The sequence below is a fragment of the Acipenser ruthenus genome, chromosome 10 (assembly GCF_902713425.1).
Source record: "Acipenser ruthenus chromosome 10, fAciRut3.2 maternal haplotype, whole genome shotgun sequence".
Lineage (NCBI taxonomy): Eukaryota > Metazoa > Chordata > Actinopteri > Acipenseriformes > Acipenseridae > Acipenser > Acipenser ruthenus.
The window spans coordinates 23,196,198-23,209,685 of NC_081198.1; the positions used below are offsets into that span (position 1 = coordinate 23,196,198).

At 49.8% G+C, this 13,488-nt stretch overlaps 5 non-coding genes and 1 pseudogene across 5 annotated transcripts; all 6 read right to left on the reverse strand.

The window, feature by feature from the left end:
- Positions 1-2,668: 2,668 nt before the first annotated feature.
- Positions 2,669-2,859, reverse strand: LOC131739162 (U2 spliceosomal RNA). The gene has a single exon (XR_009330329.1). It is a non-coding gene; the product is annotated as a U2 spliceosomal RNA (small nuclear RNA).
- Positions 2,860-3,457: 598 nt separating this feature from the next.
- Positions 3,458-3,612, reverse strand: LOC131738797 (U2 spliceosomal RNA; annotated as a pseudogene).
- A 7,081-nt stretch (positions 3,613-10,693) lies between these two features.
- LOC131739163 (U2 spliceosomal RNA) lies at positions 10,694-10,884 on the reverse strand. Its single transcript, XR_009330330.1, has one exon. It is a non-coding gene; the product is annotated as a U2 spliceosomal RNA (small nuclear RNA).
- Positions 10,885-11,478: 594 nt separating this feature from the next.
- On the reverse strand, positions 11,479-11,669 carry LOC131738984 (U2 spliceosomal RNA). Its single transcript, XR_009330152.1, has one exon. It is a non-coding gene; the product is annotated as a U2 spliceosomal RNA (small nuclear RNA).
- A 598-nt stretch (positions 11,670-12,267) lies between these two features.
- On the reverse strand, positions 12,268-12,458 carry LOC131738228 (U2 spliceosomal RNA). The gene has a single exon (XR_009329792.1). It is a non-coding gene; the product is annotated as a U2 spliceosomal RNA (small nuclear RNA).
- Positions 12,459-13,056: 598 nt separating this feature from the next.
- LOC131739265 (U2 spliceosomal RNA) lies at positions 13,057-13,247 on the reverse strand. Its single transcript, XR_009330433.1, has one exon. It is a non-coding gene; the product is annotated as a U2 spliceosomal RNA (small nuclear RNA).
- Positions 13,248-13,488: the final 241 nt, after the last annotated feature.

Genomic DNA, 13,488 nt, shown 5'->3' on the forward strand with positions numbered 1-13,488 from the left:
TCTGGCTTACCGCGTCCAGGGGTATTCCCATGTCCTCCAGTGCTGTATCTAGGAGGACCTCTAGGGGGCCCCTGGTTTTGCCCATACAAGGGAGGGGGTCAAGGATGCTTTGAAGGGAGGCCCTTCGCTTGAAGAGGGTCATTGCTACAGAGGTACTGCTGGTCAGGGAAGGTGTTGACCCCGACCTCTCCCTCGGTGCATTAGTGAACACCTCTTCTGCGAGGTGTGCTAGGGTTTGTGCCAACGACTGGGAAGGCTGGCTGGGGATGCCCTGGCTGGCTGCTACCTGCCCACTAGGCGGCAGTGTAGCCGTCCCACTCGCCTCCGTCTCTGCCTGCGAGGGCAAGACTGGGGACTTTGTGTGGACATTAGCTGGTTTTGGATCTATGGGGGCCACCTGCAACTTGCTGTCTTTGATCCTGATCTTCTTTCTTTTCCCCCCCTCGTCTCTACCCTTTCTTTTCCCCACCCTCTGCTGGTTCTTCACTCCCTTCCCCTCCTTCTCACTCTCACTTTCACTGTCGCTTTTGCTTTCCTCCCCCACGGACTCAATCCTTATGGCGTCATAACGAGAGCCGAGGGGGAGTGCTGGCGCTGAGAGGGCCCTACTCAGGGGGGGGCCGCTGCTGGGTCCGGGCTCCCTCCCTGACTCGTGTTCTGCATCAGAGGAGCTACTGGAGGAGCTAGTGGAGTGGCTGTTGTACTCTCTCTCTGGGCTGGGGGAAGGGGTCCTCGTAAAACGGGACATGTCTCGGGGGCGGGGGGGTGAGGGGGTGCTGGTGATGATGGTGGTGCTGGAGTCTGGGTCTTGGATACTGTTGGTGGTGATGTGGACTGATCTTTGTTACTTGCTCCCTCTTCCTGCTCAGGCCTAGGCTTGTTCATGTTTGCCTTGCTGGCTCTGGCCATGTTGGCATAGGAAGAGGGGCAGTCCTTAAACAGGTGCCCCTTCTTTCCACACAAATTGCACTGCCTCTCTTCTCTGCAGTGGCTGGTCTCGTGGGGGGCGCCGCAGTTCCTGCACTTGACTACAGTACACGCGGCCGCCAGGTGTCCTAATTCCCCACATTTCCTGCAGAGTTTTGGCATCCCATTATAGAATACCAGCCCTCTGTTGGGCCCTAACACTATGGAGTTTGGAATGTGGCGGACGCCTCCAATGCCCGATGGATCAACATTAAGGCGTACCAGCCACTTTCTGGCTCCTGTCCAAACCCCATCTTCATCTGTAATTTTCCTCCCTTCTGATGACACCCTCCCATAGCGGTTAAGCCATGTTGTAATATCATAGTCGCTAACAGCCTCATTGAAAAATTGGACAGTAACAACTTTCATTTCTCTGTCTGTCAGTGCATCCACACAAAATTCTTTGTATGGAGCGAGATATTTATTCTCCCCCCAAAAGGACCACATTTCTTGTAACTTTTGGGGGTTCCTAAAACTGACCTCAAACACTTCCTTAAGCCCTGGCAATTTCACCAAACAATTCAAGTCAGAAGGGGAAAAACCCATACCCCTCTGAAGAATGGTCCGGCTGAACTCCAGTCTCGTCAGTCCTGGTTCCGTTTCATCTTGCTTGTTTCTTGTGAAGCGCACCGCATTGTGCCTCCTGGTTTCCTGGGTTGGCCGGAACGCCATCCTTCAGCTGGCTCCTCCGATTGGGGTGGGAGAAGCCTCTGGACGTCCGGGTTGTCTCTCTCTACGGAAAAGAGACAACGTAAGCAGCAAATCTGGGCAGTTGAAGGAACTATTACTTTAGTCCCTGAGGAGATGGTCGCCTCGCAAGAGGGACCCCCTCCCCAGGTGAACGGTGTCCTTCCCTGGCGGAGTAGGGGGCGCTGCTTGGCACCGAGACCACGTAGGAAGAATCGTGGCTGTGACGCCTCCTCGGGGTCCGGGGCCGCCCTCTGCTCCTCCCAGATGGCGCCCTCTGCTGGGCGCCTGCTGCTCTCTCGGTCTGGATCTCGATTACAATCAAGGGCTGGGGATGAGGTCGTCTAGGTCATCAAAGGGTCCTCAAAGGTCGTCTGGATGGTAGGTCCTCCTTCTCTCTAACTCCAGGAACGTCTGGAAAAGCCGGAACCGCCTGAAAAAGAAAAAAACGGGAACCGCCTGAAAAAGAAAAAACTGCTCTCAACAGTCAACAAAATCTTGAAAGACCCTCGGCCTGGATTGGGCAAGCCAAAACCAGACTGAGCATTAGTCTTCCAAAAAGTTGCCGAGCTGAAGAAAGCCAGTCAAAAATAAAAAAAATTCTGTTCCTCCTCACCCGAACAAACCTCTCACAGACCCTCGGAGGGAGCGGGCAATGCCACTACCCTCTAAACCTTAGTCTTAGAAAGATTTATTCGAACTGAAGAGAAGCCAGAGTATATGGCTGGCTAAGAAGGACCTGGCATAGGGACATGTTCCACCACACTTGTCTGGTTAGCTGCATGCTCCCAGGAAACAAACTGCTGCTGTCTACATCATCACCACATGTGAATAAAAGAAAGAAAGACAGCAAGAAAGAAAGAGAGAAAGAAAAAGAAAGAAAGAAAGAGAGAAAGAAAAAAAAAGAAGTAAAACGGCGGGAAAACTTGCATCAACACTGGCACTCTCCCTCCAGCAGGGGTAGACAAAATGCTCACAGGAGAGATCCAGATCTGACTTTGACCAACGTTAGAGAAAGGTGTGCACCGTTCCCGGAGGTACTGCAATACCGGGCCGATGCGTGGAGTGGACGGAGCAAGCCCCTGTTCCATCTCCCGATTCCAAAAATCAATTTAATATATGGTCCCCTGATAGGGGACGTATCAGATATTAAACTGATAAGAACAGATACTACACTTGATCTTAGCCAAAAGGCCGAGAAGCGATGGCGACTTGGCCCTTGCCCGGGGCCCCCCAGCCCGGACGGCACAGGGGGATTCAAAGGTGGGTGCAAAATTTCAAGCACAAGCAGACCCCAAAAAAACGGGCTGCTGCTTCCAGAGGGGAAATGTGCAATTTAAGCAGGAGAAAACAAAACAAAGCAAAAACACACACATAACACCAAAAACAAAACATAAACTGGCGGAGTGCGTCTTACAAATAGTCATGCCAAGCTGCTATGCTGTGCAAGGTGCCTTGGGTAACTACAACTGTGCCTCGCTGGCTGGCTGGCTTGCTAAGAAGGTCCTGGCATAGGGACATGTTCCACCACACTTGTCTGGTTAGCTGCATGCTCCCAGGAAACAACCTGCTGCTGTCTACATCATCACCACATGTGAATAAAAGAAAGAAAGACAGCAAGAAAGAAAGAGAGAAAGAAAGAGAGAAAGAGAGAAAGAAAGAGAGAAAGAAAGAAAGAGAGAAAGAAAAAAAAAGAAGTAAAACGGCGGGAAAACTTGCATCAACACTGGCACTCTCCCTCCAGCAGGGGTAGACAAAATGCTCACAGGAGAGATCCAGATCTGACTTTGACCAACGTTAGAGAAAGGTGTGCACCGTTCCCGGAGGTACTGCAATACCGGGCCGATGCGTGGAGTGGACGGAGCAAGCCCCTGTTCCATCTCCCGATTCCAAAAATCAATTTAATATATGGTCCCCTGATAGCGGACGTATCAGATATTAATACTCTTTTATTGAGATTTTACATTTTTTTACATTTACACCCATTCGTTTTTTCATTCATTTTACATTTCTTTTAAAGATGACATTCATACATACAGACATACATTTTGTTTTAAAAGCATTTAAAATACATTTAAAAACACCAAGACAATTGTGCTTTGTACATGGTTAAAACAGACACAGATTAAAATCAACATGAAAAAAACCTGTGCTGTTTTAAAAGTGACTGGAAAAAAAGAACCATCTATAAAAAAACAGTGCTTGTGAGGGCCGGGGAGTGCTCTCTAAAAAGGTTCAAAAGTGAACATAAAACTATATTACTAAAACAGGGACAGGGGAAAAGGGACAGTGTGTAAAACAGTGCGTTAAAATTCTAAAATTTTAAAACACTTAAAATGTAACTTTTAATAGTTTACATTAAAAATCTTAAAGATACATAAAACAAAACAAAACAAAATCAAATAAAACATTCAACGTAAATCAAATAAAAGTCCATAAAACTGAAACAAAAAGACTACATAAAACCAGGGCACCGTTGAAAACGGTCATGCCAGCTAAAAAGGGCGGAATGCTGGCATGACAAAATAAATAAAAGGCTTAGCGGTGCCCCGTAGTCCCGCTCCTATGAGCTAGCGGTTCCAGTTTTTTCCTTTATTCCATCTTCACGTCCTGAAGTCCGGCGATCCTCCACTCCGCGCAGGCCTTGTCCTTCCCGAGGGTCCGGATGTCCAGAATTACAAAGTCCTTGATAAGAGTTTGTGCCCTTCTGGTCGTGGTGATAGTGTCTAGCTCCTGCTTGTGATAGACACAGACGTTACGGCCTTCCCACAGGATCTGCTTGACAACATTGATGACACGCCAAACGCACTTAGCTGTGCTGGTAGTGATTCCTCCCGCAGGCCCATAGAGCACAGTCTCAGCGGTCATCTTGGCCGTGTCAGCAAACCTGTTTAGGAAGACAGAGACAGAGAGCCAGACACTGCCAGCCACATCACACTCCCAGAAGATATGGGCTGGTGTTTCTCTCTTGCGGCACTTTGCATAGGGGCATGTTTCTACTTGGGCTAGTCCCCTCCTGAACATGAACGCTCGAGTGGGGAGTGCACTGTGGACGGTGTTCCATGCTATATCCTTCTGGACATTACTGAGGCAGCTGTGAGACACATTCTCCCAGATTTTTTGGCTTTGGGTGAGGGAGAAAGTAGCTACTTTTTCAATTTCCTGGGAACCGGCAAGATATTTAGTTACAGCCTTGTATTCCCAGGAGGCCAATTTTGCTTTATCTAAGCCCAATTTATATATAGTGTCCCTTAAGGTTCTATAATACAATGGGGGGTCCCAGGAGTATGGCACGGTGTTATCAATAGTGCAGAGGCCCAAGGCCCTGAGACAGGTGGCAAAATAGAAACGATTCATGTAACATACCTTCCTGTCCAGGGCCTGGATGTTCTTGATAGTTTGCGTGAGCCCCTGCACTCGGGTGAGCTGCACAACGTCCGGGACCCCCTTACCTCCCTTCTTGTTGGCTTTACTCAGGGTGGCTCGTTTTACCCTCTCCATCTTGCTGCCCCAGATAAAGCGGTGGATAATGCGGTCCACCACTTTTTTGGTGGTCCTGTCTGGGGGAAAGATTTTTCCTACATAAGAGAGGATGGGGAACAGTATAGACTTGGTTATTAATACTCTACCCGTCATTGTTAAGGATCTTGTGCTCCATCCGCCAATCTTTTTACGGACCTGGTTAATGGCCGCCGTCCAGCTCTGGGCCCCCGAGCTATTGTTCTCGAAAATGAGGCCCAGAATCTTGATTTTGTCCTTTTTGACAGGGTACATGTCCGACAGTTCCCTATCTACCTGCCAATTTTTAGACACGTAGACTTCGCTCTTGGACTTATTAATCACTGCCCCGGTCGCCGTGCAGTACTTCTCAAGGATATTACTAATCCGAGATACCGACGATGTGTTGGTGCAAATGAGTGACACATCGTCCATATATGCTGTTGTTTTGACCTGGACCCCGTTGGATCCAGGCAGCTGGAAACCAGTTATATTGGTATCCCTACGAATTGCCTGCAGGAGGGGTTCAATGCACACGACATATAGCAGTGGGGATAGTGGGCAACCCTGTCTGACCCCTGACTGGATAGATATTTTACCAGTCAGGTGCCTGTTCACCAAGACTCGGGTACTAATGTTTGTATAGATGGTTTTAACCCACTCCCTAAGTCCAGGAGCGAATTTCATCTGGTCCATCACTTTGTACATATATTCATGGCTTACCCTATCGAACGCCTTCTCCTGGTCAAGGTTGAACAGGCAGAGGGGATGGTTCCGTTCTCTAGAATAAGCCAGAATGTCCCTTGTTAACATTAAAATATCCGTGATGGACCTCCCTGGGACGCCACAAGCCTGGTCGGGGCCAATGACCAAAGGGAGGTGTACTTGTAGCCGGAGCATCAGAGCTTTGGCTAGTATCTTGTAATCCACGCAAAGGAGGCTGATTGGGCGCCAATTCCGTAGATCTTTAACTTCCCCTTTCTTATGAAGGAGAGTAATTACACTCTCCCGCATAGAAGGGCCCAACCGCTTCTCCCTGTAGACCGCTCTGTAGACCTCCGCTAAATGGACTTTTAGCGTGTCCCAAAAAAGATGGTAATACTCACCCGGGATGCCATCTGGACCTGGCGTCTTACCGGTGTTCATGGTCTTAACCGCCTGGGTGAGCTCCTCCAGCGTGAGTTCTGGGTCCTTCTCCTCCTCCTCGTCGTCCCGCACTGAGTCAGGCTCCAACTGGCTCAGGAACCACTCTATCAGGGTGTCATCTGTAGCTTTGATGTTATATAGGTCCCTATAGAAGTTCTCTACCACTTTTTTCACTCCCTCACTATCCTCTACTATCCTCCCCCTGCTGTCGAGCATGGAGGACATCAAGTGCCGCTTCTCCCTCGTTTTCTGGAAGAAGAAGCGAGTACACTTTTCGTCTTCCTCCATTTTTTGCACTTTTGCATTGTGCATGACCTTTCGTTGTTCCTCCCTACAAAGCACTGAAAGATCTAGCTTGGTCTGGGCTATCTCGTCGCTTACAGGGAACCCCCGAAGCTGAAGCAGGCTCAGATGCTGGAGGGCAGCATTCAGGTGTTTATATTTGGCCCTCCTTTCTTTTGCTTTCCTCTTGCCTGCTGCTATGAAATAACCCTTAGTTCTGATTTTGACCATCTCCCACCACTCTATAGGGGAGTTGAATAGGTCACGCAAAGTGGTCCACTCAACAAGCCTGCTCTTATAGGCTGCAGCTATGGAGGGGTCATCGAGTAAGGAGGTGTTTAATTTCCAAACCCCTGACCCCATCTGGGAGGTCTGAGGGACCTGCAATGTTACCTGCAGGAGCCTATGGTCAGAGAAGAAGACGGCCTGGGTGTCTACTGCCGTCTTTGTAAGGGAGCTGGTATGCAGGACGAGATCTATACGGGAGAAGGAGGTCCCAGATGAGCTCACCCAGGTAAAGGGAGGCACCAGGTCCTTACCTGCATCACACAGGGAGAAATCAGATATTACGGAGGACAAAACTCTACTAGAGCGGTCGTTGCGTGGCCTGCTCCGGTCTACGTCCCTCAGAGCACAATTGAAGTCACCTGACACGATGACGGGTACGTTCCCCAGCAGGAGTGGACGCAGCTGTGGAAAAAATTGAACTCTTTCGTTTTGGTTAGTGGGTGCGTAGACATTGACCAGTCTGAGGGGAGTGTTGTTGTATGTCACATCCACGCTCAGAATTCTACCAGGTTCTACCTCCCTGCTGCTGCGGGAGGTAATAAATGGGTTTTTAAACAGGATACCTACTCCGTCGGCTCTGGCTATGTTGGAGCCCGACCAGAAGGAGTCCCCCAGGGTCCAACTCTCCTTCAGGTCCCTATAATCAGGGCTCGACGAAATACCACACTCCTGCAGAAAGATGAGATCTGCTTTCAAGTTAGCTAGATAGTTTAGTACATCAAATCTTTTTTGTGTCTCCCTGATGCTCCTGACATTAACAGACACACATATCAGGGCCATCAGGGTAGCTAACAAGAAAAGGAGTCGCTGCGTCCACCCCATAGCGACTATGATTGGGAGGTCGGGACACTCTTCCTACTCTTAGCTCTACGCTTGCTTCGAGGGGGCTTGGGCTTATTTGCAACTCCCATCACCCCTGAGAAGGTACTCACTGCTGCCTCGTCCAAGAAGGCACCGTCTTTATATGCACAGTACGGGGAGTTGTTGGGGCTATTCAACTCCCCACAAGGTAAGTCTGGTGGAACTTGCTCAGGGCCCCTCGGAACGTGTGGGTCAGCTTTGTCCTGGGGGGGGGTTATGACAGACAGCATTCTTTGGCTGTTACCGTCTGTTGAATTGGAGCTGTTAGCAGACTTCTGGCTTACCGCGTCCAGGGGTATTCCCATGTCCTCCAGTGCTGTATCTAGGAGGACCTCTAGGGGGCCCCTGGTTTTGCCCATACAAGGGAGGGGGTCAAGGATGCTTTGAAGGGAGGCCCTTCGCTTGAAGAGGGTCATTGCTACAGAGGTACTGCTGGTCAGGGAAGGTGTTGACCCCGACCTCTCCCTCGGTGCATTAGTGAACACCTCTTCTGCGAGGTGTGCTAGGGTTTGTGCCAACGACTGGGAAGGCTGGCTGGGGATGCCCTGGCTGGCTGCTACCTGCCCACTAGGCGGCAGTGTAGCCGTCCCACTCGCCTCCGTCTCTGCCTGCGAGGGCAAGACTGGGGACTTTGTGTGGACATTAGCTGGTTTTGGATCTATGGGGGCCACCTGCAACTTGCTGTCTTTGATCTTGATCTTCTTTCTTTTCCCCCCCTCGTCTCTACCCTTTCTTTTCCCCACCCTCTGCTGGTTCTTCACTCCCTTCCCCTCCTTCTCACTCTCACTTTCACTGTCGCTTTTGCTTTCCTCCCCCACGGACTCAATCCTTATGGCGTCATAACGAGAGCCGAGGGGGAGTGCTGGCGCTGAGAGGGCCCTACTCAGGGGGGGGCCGCTGCTGGGTCCGGGCTCCCTCCCTGACTCGTGTTCTGCATCAGAGGAGCTACTGGAGGAGCTAGTGGAGTGGCTGTTGTACTCTCTCTCTGGGCTGGGGGAAGGGGTCCTCGTAAAACGGGACATGTCTCGGGGGCGGGGGGGTGAGGGGGTGCTGGTGATGATGGTGGTGCTGGAGTCTGGGTCTTGGATACTGTTGGTGGTGATGTGGACTGATCTTTGTTACTTGCTCCCTCTTCCTGCTCAGGCCTAGGCTTGTTCATGTTTGCCTTGCTGGCTCTGGCCATGTTGGCATAGGAAGAGGGGCAGTCCTTAAACAGGTGCCCCTTCTTTCCACACAAATTGCACTGCCTCTCTTCTCTGCAGTGGCTGGTCTCGTGGGGGGCGCCGCAGTTCCTGCACTTGACTACAGTACACGCGGCCGTCAGGTGTCCTAATTCCCCACATTTCCTGCAGAGTTTTGGCATCCCATTATAGAATACCAGCCCTCTGTTGGGCCCTAACACTATGGAGTTTGGAATGTGGCGGACGCCTCCAATGCCCGATGGATCAACATTAAGGCGTACCAGCCACTTTCTGGCTCCTGTCCAAACCCCATCTTCATCTGTAATTTTCCTCCCTTCTGATGACACCCTCCCATAGCGGTTAAGCCATGTTGTAATATCATAGTCGCTAACAGCCTCATTGAAAAATTGGACAGTAACAACTTTCATTTCTCTGTCTGTCAGTGCATCCACACAAAATTCTTTGTATGGAGCGAGATATTTATTCTCCCCCCAAAAGGACCACATTTCTTGTAACTTTTGGGGGTTCCTAAAACTGACCTCAAACACTTCCTTAAGCCCTGGCAATTTCACCAAACAATTCAAGTCAGAAGGGGAAAAACCCATACCCCTCTGAAGAATGGTCCGGCTGAACTCCAGTCTCGTCAGTCCTGGTTCCGTTTCATCTTGCTTGTTTCTTGTGAAGCGCACCGCATTGTGCCTCCTGGTTTCCTGGGTTGGCCGGAACGCCATCCTTCAGCTGGCTCCTCCGATTGGGGTGGGAGAAGCCTCTGGACGTCCGGGTTGTCTCTCTCTACGGAAAAGAGACAACGTAAGCAGCAAATCTGGGCAGTTGAAGGAACTATTACTTTAGTCCCTGAGGAGATGGTCGCCTCGCAAGAGGGACCCCCTCCCCAGGTGAACGGTGTCCTTCCCTGGCGGAGTAGGGGGCGCTGCTTGGCACCGAGACCACGTAGGAAGAATCGTGGCTGTGACGCCTCCTCGGGGTCCGGGGCCGCCCTCTGCTCCTCCCAGATGGCGCCCTCTGCTGGGCGCCTGCTGCTCTCTCGGTCTGGATCTCGATTACAATCAAGGGCTGGGGATGAGGTCGTCTAGGTCATCAAAGGGTCCTCAAAGGTCGTCTGGATGGTAGGTCCTCCTTCTCTCTAACTCCAGGAACGTCTGGAAAAGCCGGAACCGCCTGAAAAAGAAAAAAACGGGAACCGCCTGAAAAAGAAAAAACTGCTCTCAACAGTCAACAAAATCTTGAAAGACCCTCGGCCTGGATTGGGCAAGCCAAAACCAGACTGAGCATTAGTCTTCCAAAAAGTTGCCGAGCTGAAGAAAGCCAGTCAAAAATAAAAAAAATTCTGTTCCTCCTCACCCGAACAAACCTCTCACAGACCCTCGGAGGGAGCAGGCAATGCCACTACCCTCTAAGCCTTAGTCTTAGAAAGATTTATTCGAACTGAAGAGAAGCCAGAGTATATGGCTGGCTAAGAAGGACCTGGCATAGGGACATGTTCCACCACACTTGTCTGGTTAGCTGCATGCTCCCAGGAAACAACCTGCTGCTGTCTACATCATCACCACATGTGAATAAAAGAAAGAAAGACAGCAAGAAAGAAAGAGAGAAAGAAAGAGAGAAAGAGAGAAAGAAAGAGAGAAAGAAAGAAAGAGAGAAAGAAAAAAAAAAGAAGTAAAACGGCGGGAAAACTTGCATCAACACTGGCACTCTCCCTCCAGCAGGGGTAGACAAAATGCTCACAGGAGAGATCCAGATCTGACTTTGACCAACGTTAGAGAAAGGTGTGCACCGTTCCCGGAGGTACTGCAATACCGGGCCGATGCGTGGAGTGGACGGAGCAAGCCCCTGTTCCATCTCCCGATTCCAAAAATCAATTTAATATATGGTCCCCTGATAGGGGACGTATCAGATATTAAACTGATAAGAACAGATACTACACTTGATCTTAGCCAAAAGGCCGAGAAGCGATGGCGACTTGGCCCTTGCCCGGGGCCCCCCAGCCCGGACGGCACAGGGGGATTCAAAGGTGGGTGCAAAATTTCAAGCACAAGCAGACCCCAAAAAAACGGGCTGCTGCTTCCAGAGGGGAAATGTGCAATTTAAGCAGGAGAAAACAAAACAAAGCAAAAACACACACATAACACCAAAAACAAAACATAAACTGGCGGAGTGCGTCTTACAAATAGTCATGCCAAGCTGCTATGCTGTGCAAGGTGCCTTGGGTAACTACAACTGTGACTCGCTGGCTGGCTGGCTTGCTAAGAAGGTCCTGGCATAGGGACATGTTCCACCACACTTGTCTGGTTAGCTGCATGCTCCCAGGAAACAACCTGCTGCTGTCTACATCATCACCACATGTGAATAAAAGAAAGAAAGACAGCAAGAAAGAAAGAGAGAAAGAAAGAAAGAGAGAAAGAAAGAGAGAAAGAAAGAAAGAGAGAAAGAAAAAAAAAGAAGTAAAACGGCGGGAAAACTTGCATCAACACTGGCACTCTCCCTCCAGCAGGGGTAGACAAAATGCTCACAGGAGAGATCCAGATCTGACTTTGACCAACGTTAGAGAAAGGTGTGCACCGTTCCCGGAGGTACTGCAATACCGGGTCGATGCGTGGAGTGGACGGAGCAAGCCCCTGTTCCATCTCCCGATTCCAAAAATCAATTTAATATATGGTCCCCTGATAGGGGACGTATCAGATATTAAACTGATAAGAACAGATACTACACTTGATCTTAGCCAAAAGGCCGAGAAGCGATGGCGACTTGGCCCTTGCCCGGGGCCCCCCAGCCCGGACGGCACAGGGGGATTCAAAGGTGGGTGCAAAATTTCAAGCACAAGCAGACCCCAAAAAAACGGGCTGCTGCTTCCAGAGGGGAAATGTGCAATTTAAGCAGGAGAAAACAAAACAAAGCAAAAACACACACATAACACCAAAAACAAAACATAAACTGGCGGAGTGCGTCTTACAAATAGTCATGCCAAGCTGCTATGCTGTGCAAGGTGCCTTGGGTAACTACAACTGTGCCTCGCTGGCTGGCTGGCTTGCTAAGAAGGTCCTGGCATAGGGACATGTTCCACCACACTTGTCTGGTTAGCTGCATGCTCCCAGGAAACAACCTGCTGCTGTCTACATCATCACCACATGTGAATAAAAGAAAGAAAGACAGCAAGAAAGAAAGAGAGAAAGAAAGAGAGAAAGAGAGAAAGAAAGAGAGAAAGAAAGAAAGAGAGAAAGAAAAAAAAAGAAGTAAAACGGCGGGAAAACTTGCATCAACACTGGCACTCTCCCTCCAGCAGGGGTAGACAAAATGCTCACAGGAGAGATCCAGATCTGACTTTGACCAACGTTAGAGAAAGGTGTGCACCGTTCCCGGAGGTACTGCAATACCGGGTCGATGCGTGGAGTGGACGGAGCAAGCCACTGTTCCATCTCCCGATTCCAAAAATCAATTTAATATATGGTCCCCTGATAGGGGACGTATCAGATATTAAACTGATAAGAACAGATACTACACTTGATCTTAGCCAAAAGGCCGAGAAGCGATGGCGACTTGGCCCTTGCCCGGGGCCCCCCAGCCCGGACGGCACAGGGGGATTCAAAGGTGGGTGCAAAATTTCAAGCACAAGCAGACCCCAAAAAAACGGGCTGCTGCTTCCAGAGGGGAAATGTGCAATTTAAGCAGGAGAAAACAAAACAAAGCAAAAACACACACATAACACCAAAAACAAAACATAAACTGGCGGAGTGCGTCTTACAAATAGTCATGCCAAGCTGCTATGCTGTGCAAGGTGCCTTGGGTAACTACAACTGTGCCTCGCTGGCTGGCTGGCTTGCTAAGAAGGTCCTGGCATAGGGACATGTTCCACCACACTTGTCTGGTTAGCTGCATGCTCCCAGGAAACAACCTGCTGCTGTCTACATCATCACCACATGTGAATAAAAGAAAGAAAGACAGCAAGAAAGAAAGAGAGAAAGAAAGAGAGAAAGAGAGAAAGAAAGAGAGAAAGAAAGAAAGAGAGAAAGAAAAAAAAAGAAGTAAAACGGCGGGAAAACTTGCATCAACACTGGCACTCTCCCTCCAGCAGGGGTAGACAAAATGCTCACAGGAGAGATCCAGATCTGACTTTGACCAACGTTAGAGAAAGGTGTGCACCGTTCCCGGAGGTACTGCAATACCAGGCCGATGCGTGGAGTGGACGGAGCAAGCCCCTGTTCCATCTCCCTATTCCAAAAATCAATTTAATATATGGTCCCCTGATAGGGGACGTATCAGATATTAAACTGATAAGAACAGATACTACACTTGATCTTAGCCAAAAGGCCGAGAAGCGATGGCGACTTGGCCCTTGCCCGGGGCCCCCCAGCCCGGACGGCACAGCGGGATTCAAAGGTGGGTGCAAAATTTCAAGCACAAGCAGACCCCAAAAAAACGGGCTGCTGCTTCCAGAGGGGAAATGTGCAATTTAAGCAGGAGAAAACAAAACAAAGCAAAAACACACACATAACACCAAAAACAAAACATAAACTGGCGGAGTGCGTCTTACAAATAGTCATGCCAAGCTGCTATGCTGTGC